Source organism: Carassius auratus, unplaced genomic scaffold (assembly GCF_003368295.1).
Source record: "Carassius auratus strain Wakin unplaced genomic scaffold, ASM336829v1 scaf_tig00027674, whole genome shotgun sequence".
NCBI classification, from domain to species: domain Eukaryota; kingdom Metazoa; phylum Chordata; class Actinopteri; order Cypriniformes; family Cyprinidae; genus Carassius; species Carassius auratus.
The window spans coordinates 80,176-89,767 of NW_020525614.1; the positions used below are offsets into that span (position 1 = coordinate 80,176).

At 35.1% G+C, this 9,592-nt stretch overlaps 1 pseudogene; it reads left to right on the forward strand.

The window, feature by feature from the left end:
* LOC113079345 (Golgi apparatus protein 1-like) overlaps positions 1–8,404 on the forward strand; it is a 30,687-nt pseudogene extending 22,283 nt beyond the window's left edge.
* Positions 8,405–9,592: the final 1,188 nt, after the last annotated feature.

A 9,592-nucleotide genomic window follows, 5' to 3' on the forward strand; every position in this document is an offset into this window, starting at 1 on the left:
CAACATATAGAAAAGTGAACTGTTTGATCACTTTGTATGAGACAACAAGCATGTTGAATGGAGAGCATGTGAATTTGGATGTCCAAATAGATGACTGGACTGATATTCTGTCAAAATATTCAGTGTGTCTTCATGTCCAGCTCACCAGGGACTGTAAGATGGAAGTCCAGAGAGTTCTTCACCAGAGAGCTCTGGATGTGAAGCTGGACCCTGAGCTCCAGAAACGTTGCATGACTGACCTGGGCAAATGGTGCAGTGAGAAGACGGACAACGGACAGGTAAAAAATGAGTTTTGGGATCAAACTCCTCAGTATTGAAGGAGTATCAGTTCATGATGAGTGTTTCTAGGTCAGGGATTCAGAGTTGTTTGTCTGCCTCAGGAGCTGGAGTGTCTTCAGGACCATCTTGAGGACTTGGTGTCAAACTGCAGAGATGTGGTGGGCAACCTGACAGAACTGGAATCTGAGGTTTGTTTCCGATTCCACACCACAGCATCTACATAAACCTTAGAGGGAATAAAGTCATAAAGAATGAGGGTGGAAAAGAAATTGCTTGCAAGGTCTTCTGTACTGTTTTCTTATCTGTTATATTTACTGTTTTGTTGTACAGTTTACTGTTTACATATATATATATATATATATATATATATATATATATATATATATATATATTAACTTATATATGTCAGTAAGTAGTTTTTTTTTTTACTTTTATTCAGCAAGGATGCATCAAAACATTGATCAACAGTGACAATAAAGACGCTTATGTTGCAAATTTTCAATTTCAAGTAAATGCTGTTCTTTTGAAATAAATAATCATCAAAGAACATTCAAACAACGTATCAAACATTCAAATCTGATAATAGTGCATGTTTAGAATTAGAATATTTTCTGAAGGGTCATGTGACACAAAAGACGGGAGTAATGGCTGCTGAAAATTCAGTTTTTCATCACAGGAATAAATTACATTTTTAATTACAGTAGAATGGAAAACAGTTCTTTTAAACTGTAATAATATTTCACAATGTTACTGTTTTAACTGTAGTTTTGATCAAATAAATGCAGCCTTGGTGAGCATAAGAGACTTCCTTCTTTACATTAAAAGATCTTATATTTAAATATATAGAATTTTAGAATTTAGGGACTTTTGGGGAGAAACGATCTTGATTCATGGTCATCTGGTGTGTTCACAGGACATTCAGATTGAAGCTCTGCTGATCCGAGCCTGTGAACCGGTCATCCAGAGCCACTGCCATGTTAGTACCAACGGCACACACATCTGATTATTCCCTTTATTATTTTTTAAATTCTGAATTCCTCGTGTGGGTCTCTTTCCTCCCAGGATGTAGCTGATAATCAGATAGACACAGGGAATCTTCTGGAATGCCTGGTGCAGAACAAGCATCAGAGGGAAATGAATGAGAAATGTGCTGTGGGCGTCACTCATTTCCAGCTGGTAAGACAGTCACATTGTTCAGTTTGAATGATGGCAATTAAAAGTTTTCCCAAATGTCATGCTATCCCAGCAGAGAGTGTACTGAATGGTTTTGGGTTGGTTTGGGGTATTGATGGATGGATGCTGACCATGCTAATTAATTAGGGTCAGCAACCGCAAAGGATCTATCCCCTCTATGCTTTAACCATGATCTGGAGACAAAGAGAAGTGTTTGATCACCAGACCTCAGATTTCGTGTAGGATTTTATGGATAAAGTTGATCAGATAGCTCTTTGCCAGATTATTTATTGATTTAAAAACAGAGAAGAATTTTGAACTCAATTCTAAGATGCACAGGTAACCAATGCAACGATTTCAGAATTGGAGTAACGTGATCAAATTTACATTGTGCTTTGAGGAATTTAGCAGCGGCGTTTTGTACTAATTGGACACGAGCAATGAAAGATTTAGAAATGCCAAGATAAAGAGAGTTGTAGTAGTCCAAGCGAGATGTAAAGAGCGCATGGATAGCAATCTCTGAAGTTTTTACAGAGAGAAAAGATTGAATTTTGGAGAGAAGGCATAGCTGAAAAACAGGAACTAATAACCGCATTTATTTGTTTATCAGATTTGAGACTGATCACAGAAAACACCTAGGTTCTTAATACAGAAAGTAGTGTATCGTCATACACGTGAGATCAACGATACACGATATTGTCATGCACGGGTGGAGCAAGAGAGAGACTCTTTGTTCTTGTCATAGCAGAACTATTCGGTGTTTTAAACCATGCAGGTGCATGAGAGAGAGCCTATGGAATCACCAATAATCGAAAAAAATATACTTTCAAACATACTGATAAACTAACTTGAATATGAAAATACTGTATTTAAAACAGCTAGTTCATATATAGTCAGACGCAACTGTCATATTGCGCGTCCTGTGACAAATTTGCCGCATCTGCGCACAGAAGTTATCAGTCTAAATCTTCTGCAAAATCAGTCAAAGGTGAAAATTAATAGTACTGTATTTTCTGCACTATAAGGCGCACCGGATTATAAGGCTCACCTTCAATGAATGGCCTATTTTAAAACTGTTTTCATGTATAGGGTGCATAGAACAGGAGAAACTGCAGTCAAACGTTTGACTGGGTTTGCGTTATACATCCACTAGATGGAGCTGTGCTAAAGGTAATGTCAACATTATGGCAGAGCACCTTGATCCATATATAAGGTGCTCTGGATTATAAGGCGCACTGTCGGTTTTTTAGAAAATTAAAGGCTTTTAATTGTGGACAAATTTTGGACATAAACAAACATGTTCAATCTAAATTATTCAAAACCGGTAAGTTCATATATTTGGAGTAAAGTTGAATTGAACTGATGCATCAGTCATACAGGGCTCCGGACCGTGCGCTTCATGACGAGCTCGACGCACCGCCACAGAAACAAAAATGAGATGCATTCTAACACAACTGTGGCATTAAACTCAGTAAGTGAGGGCTCTTTTAAAATATTGCACATATATAAGCCATTCAGATTTCTTGTTAAAGTGCAATGAAATTCCTTATATCTGCAGACGATGTACGTCTGTTTGTGGATGGAGACTCATTCACCGGCTACAGGCTGTGATCCTCATTTGTGCACGTGTGTGTGTGTGTGTGTGTGTGTGTGTATGTGTGTGTGAAATGCAGTGTTGAAGTGAAATATAATTAAAGTTAATTATAAACCCATTCAAAATTAATGTTAAATGGGTTTAGTCAATGGTTAAATGTTAGAGGGGAAGAAACAATTTTTTATGACTGAAAAAACAATTCAGTCGTAAAAAAGATGTCTTTATGTTGTTTCTACATTAATTTGAAGAATGAATGTGATATTATTGCAATATAAAACTATATTCAAATTTTTTTGTGTTAATTAATTTCAGAAAAAACTTATTTTAATCGATTGACAGCATTAGATTAAATATATAATTGAAAGCAGTAGTAGTATGTCAATGGTACTAAAATAACACTAAATTGCGTTACAAATTATATAAATTGCATTATTTTATGTGTACTATCTAGCAGTTGATGTACGCTTTGAGATATGGGATGTAATTTTTGTCAAGTGTATTTTCACTTGTCTACCCTTCAGGTTCAGATGAAGGACTTCCGCTTCTCCTACAAGTTCAAAATGGCCTGTAAAGAGGATGTCCTCAAACTCTGTCCCAACATTAAGAAGAAGTGAGCAGCTGTTTCTTCAGGCTTTGAAACGTTCTTCACAAACCCTGTTTTGATTTGTCATTCAGTTTTGATGGTGATTTATTTGTTCTGTGACATCTTTTCATAGAGGCTTTAATGATCACAGCCTGTCTGTGTGTCTGCCTCAGTGTCTCTTTCACCCTCTTCATGTGTCATTTCATGTTTCTTTCCACCTCAGGGCGGATGTGGTCATCTGTTTGAGCACCACGGTGAGGAACGACACGCTACAGGATGTGAAAGATCAGCGTGTGTCTCTTAAATGTCGGAAACAGCTGAGGGTGGAAGAGCTGGAGATGGTGAGTTCACTTTACTCAAGATAAATCACACACTTTTTCAGATCCTTTTTCCTGTACAACAAAAGTGCAATGTCATTTGTTCAATCAAGGACCTAAAAGTACCATTAAAGTTTGAGAAAACTTTTGCATATGACTCGTGTTCTGTATTCCACGTCTTCTGAAGATATACGGTCAGATGTCACGCTCTCTGTCCTCTTGTTTTGCAGTCAGAGGACATTCGACTGGAACCTGAGCTGCATGATGCTTGTAAGAAGGATATCAACAAGTTTTGTTCCTCTGTTGCCTACGGAAATGCTCAGGTAACTGTTTACCATATTTTCCGGACTCTAAGTCACACTTTTTTTCATAGTTTGGCTGGTCCAGCGACTTATAATCAGGTGCGACTTATTTATCAAAATTAATTTGACATGAACCAAGAGAAATGAACCAAGAGAAAACATTACCCTCTACAGATTCCTAGATCATGGAACACATGGGAATAGTAGAAAATCATACAAATTGAGATTTCCAGGTCATCAAAAGTCTGTAGCAAATAACTGTGCTCTGCATAGAGGCTGGAAAAGGCAAGGCCATTTTTGAACAACTACCGTTTTTTTTTTTTTTTTTTACATAAATGAGGAGTTTATATTAAAATAATTAAATATAATAATTAAAAGAATAACATTTCCAGAATTGGGAACAGAATGTTATGTTATATTTTATATTTTTATATAATGTTATATTTTTATTACCAGTGAATTTACATGACTTTTATAGCAATATATATATATATATATATATATATATATATATATATATATATATATATATATATATATATATATATATATATATATATATATAAAATATAATATAATAAACATAAAATATAATAAAATTGCTGTTCACAAATAGATAAATATATTAGAATTTAACAAAGCTAGATTAAGTTATTTGTTTTAAAAATGTCCATATTTTTACATTCTACTAATTTTCAATTACTTTTCCAGGTCTAGAAATCACATTTTTAAAAATTCCCACATACGGGGTTCATAAATAAAAATTATATAATTAAGAATTATAATTAAGGAATGTCAGCTTATATTTTGATGTTTGGCTATTTTTTTTTTTTTTTTTTTGCTTAATTTTAATTTTTACATTTAAAATTAAGTATTGGTACCTAAAATAAAGTACAAATAGAAAACCCTTCCATCAGCCTCTATAAAATGATAAAAAAAACTTGAGTGATCATGAAAGTCTGGAAAAGTTGTGGAAATTCATTGGTCAAATGTGGAAAACCCTACATTACAGTCTGATATGCCTCATATGCAAAATACTAACTACATATTATACCGATATTGTTATGCATGTTATACAAAGCCAGGTGGTTTGAGGCATGTGTTTACACACATGCAAAATACATGTTATACTAAGTAGGATTTTCCATACTTTTTATGGAAGTACATTTTCATTGTGTAACGCTCTCCGCTTTCTCACCCAGTCCATTAAAAACCAAGCTATAAAACTGCTTCAGCCAATAAATCATGTTGACACAACCATGAGCACATTAACATATGACCATACATGTTTACATAATTACACTTATTCAGTAGCCAGCAACCTGGCATGGTCCTGTTTAGTCATGTAACAGCTTAGGTCAGCTTAAATAATAATAATAATAATAATAATAATGCAATCAAATATTAATGCATTTAATCATGCACTCTGACCTACATAAAAATTACATCATTTTCCTAACTTCAACACAATTCCAGCTTTAAAGACCACCTATGAAATGCATAGAAAATGTGTAGAGCTGGCGGTTTATGGTGTTAATTTAGTCTGATTATTATTTAATGAAAAAAATTAATTTACATCACGTGTATGATGCCTATACACAAGAAACCTCGATTAACCTTAACTTGACAGCGTAAGTGAAAAAATAAAATGCTGCAGCAATGTAGCCCTATTGGAGAAGTAACTAATAACTAACTATATTCATCACCTGTTCTTTTTTCGTCTGTATCTGTCCTCTTCTTCTCAGATCATTGAGTGTCTCAAAGAGAGCAAGAAGCAGCTTTCTCAGGTTTGTCATCAGAAGATCTTTAAGCTTCAGGAAACTGAAATGATGGATCCGGAGCTGGACTATCAGCTCATGAGAGTGTGCAAGCAGATGATCAAGGTGAGATGTTTTTAGCAAGTTTTGCAGTTCCCTTTGGTCATATACTGACATTATCTAAGCTCTCCTGTCAAACAGAGCGATCTGACGGTTATAAACGTACTCTGGATTGTCAAAAATCAATAGGAATAGCGTAAGCCCCATGTTTTAATGAACTTAATAAGATCAACACGGGGCCCGAGTGAAGTGGCTGATAGATCGATAGAGCTGATTTGGAAAGGAGTATTAAACATTGAAAGCACATAACCTGTATGCTATTAACAAATACAGTAATGTTATGAAAGAAATTCATACTTTTATTCAGCTAGAATACAAAAAGGTGATCAAAATTAGCAGTAAAGACTTTTATAATGTTACAAAAGATTCCTTGTTCAAATAAATATTGGTCTTATTGTATTATTATTGTTGTTATTATTAATCAAATGAGAATTTTACAATAATTTCTAAAGGATCTTGTGACTCTGAATACTGGCGCAATGATGCTGAAAATTCAGCTTTGCATCACAAGAATACAATTTTAAATACATTAAAATAAAAAAGCAGTAATTTTATGTTGTAATGACATTTTTCAATATCAGTAACAAATGCAACATTGGTGTGCAAGAAAGCCCAAACTTGTCTACTTGAGCCTGTAAGGACTGTTCCCATAGATCTGTGCAGTCAGTAGTTAAGTCTGTTTCTCCTTTTCTTGTTCTTTCTCGAACTATTTGTCCTTGGTTTAGCGGTTTTGCACAGAGTCGGATGCTAAGAACATGCTACAGTGTCTAAAACTGAACAAGAACAGCGAGCTTATGGATCCCAAGTGTAAGCAGATGATCACCAAGAGACAAATCACTCAGAACACAGGTGAAGACCAAACACATCCGCACCATTAAAAGCCTTCATTCCACTCACCTAGTTAGCTGAGTTTGTCATCTACATCTCTGAAACTCTTCCTCAAGTTCTGTTAAAGGCTAGTTTTCTTATATTTCAACTTCTGTTATGCTAGAGTTTTGATTCTTGGTGTTTTCAGACTACAGACTGAACCCAGTGTTGAGGAAGGCTTGTAAAGCAGACATTCCCAAGTTTTGTCAAAGCATTCTTGGCAAAGCCAGTGACGCCAACGAACTGGAGGGCAAGTCATATCCTGCCTCAAACTCAAGTATGCAGACCAGGTATGTGTTTCACTCAAATATTAGCAACGAATAATACAAATGATAGTCTTGTGTTGCTATAATGACCACCGGACTGACATTATTGTACCACTTTGCCTATATCAGTGTGTTACTGTTAAAATTGCTGTTGGTAATTGAAATAAAACTGAAACTGAAATTAGAAATGTTGCCTAAATGTTGTGTATAAGATTTACTAAAACTAAAACGGAATTAAAAAATAAAGTTATACAAAAATAATAATACAATTTGCAGCTTTAATGGAAATAGTTAATGTAAATATTAGATGAAAATACAAACGTACAAAATTTTAACTGGATTGAAATTTATAAATGTTCACTAAATGGTTCGCTAAAACTATGAATAATTGAGTTTTTTATTAATTTAAAAATAGATATAAAATGACAAAAGCAAACTGAAAATATAAAATAAAAGCTAATTCAAAATATGAATATTAAAATATGAATAAATAATACTAAAGTAACATTGATTTTTTATAGATATGAAATGTTGATTCGTAAGTCAACATAATGTTATTTTTTGGTGGTCTTGTAGGCCATGGAAGTTCTTTTATTAGTCTGTGAGTGTTGTGGTGTGGAAATGCAGACTGTTGAACAGTTGTAAACGGGTTGTTCTCAGCGCTTGTCTGGAGACTGTGAGGATCAGATCAGAGTGATTCTTCAGGAGTCAGCGCTCGACTACCGGCTCGATCCTCAGCTCCAGGTTCACTGCAGGAATGAGGTGAGCGGACACATCACATCATGAGCCGTCTTTAGCATCTGAATCGAAATGAAAACACACCACTGGCTGATTTAAAGCACTCTTTGTGGGTAGTTTATTCTATTTAAATATTCATATTTTTCATTACTGAGTTAAATATAATGGGCATTTCCTTTAATTCTATCTGTCAGCTCATTGCGATGTGTTTCGGGTCACTTCGTAACATGTCTGTTTGTGTGTGTGTGTTAGATCACGCGGCTGTGTGCTGAGGAAGCTGCCGCACAGGAACAGACGGTTCAAGTGGAGGAGTGTCTGAAGAACAACCTTCTGAAGATTAAACAGGAGGAGTGCAAGACGGTACAGAACACATCCTCAGACATGCTTCATCTGCATCTGTTGCTATAGAAACACCATCAGTGTTTGATGAGAGGAGAATTCCCACACTAGACACATGGGTGGTTGCACGGGCGCTTCTGTCAGCAGAACAAATTCCTTGTATGTGCACGTACTTGGCAATTAACTCTTTCATATTAGAATGAATTCTGGGAAGATGTAATGATGCTGAAAATCCAGCTTTGCATCACAGGAATAAATTACATTTAAAATATATTCAAATCCAAAAAAAAAAAATGTTTTAATTTTTGCTGTATTATTATTATTATTATTATTATTTTTAATGCAGTTTGGTGATATTTTCAAAATCATTAAAATAACAACAACATATTACTTGCCTTTTGAACTGTAGTGTATTTTTTTTAAATGTCCAGTTAAACAAAACAATCATAATTGAGTTTTTCCCACATTCCTTCATCCTCTCTTAAAAGGTTAAGTCTTGTTTCGCTGCTGTCTCTTTAAGAAACACCTTCACAACAGTCCACACATACACAGCTATATATAGTTCGACATGTACAGGTTTAGTGTCCACATTTCGCTCTTTCATTTCATCCTCTCTCTTATGTGTAGGAGGTGTTAACATGCTCAAAGAAAGCAAAGCAGATATATTTGTGGATCCTGTCTTGCACACGGCCTGTGCTCTTGGATTTGAAAACACCAGTGTGCAGCCATCAACCCTGGAAGAGGCAGACGTCAGTCAATTTATTTGACTTTTTTGCATATTACCAACAATTCATTCATGATTTTAAAGATGCTATGAGATAAAAACTGTCAATTTTCTTTTTTATTAAATATCTTGCTCCACATAGCTGCATATTAAACCTCAAATATCTTATGATTGTCGCTTCTTACATTATTTCTCACTGAATGTTAATGCATTGTAAATACCAAATACCCAGATATCTGGGATGAGGGTCTATTTGAGAGGCTAATGGAAAGTTATGGCACTGACAGACTGTGTGATTATGGAGGTTTTTTAACTCTGTAATTTGGAGCTCCTGACTCCCTCCGTTTGAAATTCTTTCCCAGAAATGTCCTGTTTGATGGAAGCTCTGCAGGACAAGCAAGTGCGTCTACAGCCTGAATGTAAGAGAAGATTACAGGACCGAGTAGACATGTGGAGCTATGCAGCGAAGGTCAGTGCTCACAAACACAACACACATTCAACTTCAACTAAATATTTTTTCTTAAATATATTTG